Below are 1318 nucleotides of genomic sequence, written 5' to 3'. Positions count from 1 at the left end.
GACGTGCCATTTCTGTGTCTGTAGCTTTAAATGCTAATGAGGAGGAGAGAGGCGGGGCAAGGTGGAGGGTGGGTGTGTGGCCTTAACCAGCTTGCGGCCACGGTACCATACGCTAATGTTGACAGTGGATGTATCGCAATGGCTCGTAGACACACAGTCGTTCCACATTACGTATTTCATGGCACACTCGTTTTATGCGTATTTGGCGCCACCTAGTGTTGTGGGTGTATTATTGACATGTCAAAGTCTAGACCCTGAATATAAGACGACCGCGTTTTTTCAGATGTATTTACAAGAAAAAAATATCGTCTTATATTCGGGACAATACGGTAATTGACTTTTTTGATGTAATATTGATGAAAGAATACATAGTATCATTATGTTTTTTTTTTATTGCAAATGTATTCGTTGTTATATTAAATCTATTATCGATTATTTCTTAAGGACGCAAAAGGCACCGATTTCGTGGAATGACCTTTAAAGAAACAACTACAGGAACTTGTTTTATCTGTTCTCATTTTTATAGACTAGCTTCTCATGATTATTACTTGAATAAAGGCTATTATTATTATTATTATTATTATTATTATTATATGTTCATCAGAGGCAAGTTTTAGAAAGGAGGTTAAGTGAAAACGTCTCAGGTTACTTATGTAACCATGGTTCCCTGAGTAGGGAACGAGACACTGCGTCCTCTAGGGGTCGCTATGGGGAACGGTATACCCACGCCGCCATGCTGAGGGGAGTGCTCAAGGCTTGGAATCAGGAATAAATTCCTTTAAGGGAATACGACCAAGAGTCTACAATCATACTAGTCTTGGCCTGTCAAACAGGGGCTGCCGCCCGCTCTGTATATGCTGAAGGAACTGTCTCAACAGACCCCTAGTAGCAACACCCTGTTAAAGTAGGTATCCAGAGGATACATAGGTGGAGTGGTGCCCAAGGCGGAACCGGTGTTTTAAACCACTCAGAAAGAGCACGAAGCTGCTGCGCGTAGCTCTTACCATACAGGATTCTAGAAAAGAACGCAGAATACTAGCGTGCGAATTTACCACAGTGTGGATTTTAGAAAGTGTACAAAGACTAACGTGCACACTTACCATAACATGGATTTTAAACAATACCGTTCTAAGGGGCTCTCGTGGCACTCTGAAAGAGCGGCCCATAGATGGAAATGGTGCATCCCAAAACGCTATGTTTGAGAAGTCATCAACTCGATCTTAAGGCTTATAATGCTGGAGTGGCTAGCAGTAAATCTGTAGCTGAGGGAGCAAACATCCAGCTCACAATCGAGAGGGAGCTCGACCTACAGCATGTT

Source organism: Sinocyclocheilus rhinocerous, unplaced genomic scaffold (assembly GCF_001515625.1).
Source record: "Sinocyclocheilus rhinocerous isolate Xijiao unplaced genomic scaffold, SAMN03320098_v1.1 scaffold491, whole genome shotgun sequence".
Lineage (NCBI taxonomy): Eukaryota > Metazoa > Chordata > Actinopteri > Cypriniformes > Cyprinidae > Sinocyclocheilus > Sinocyclocheilus rhinocerous.
Note: the sequence above shows the minus strand (reverse complement) of the source record.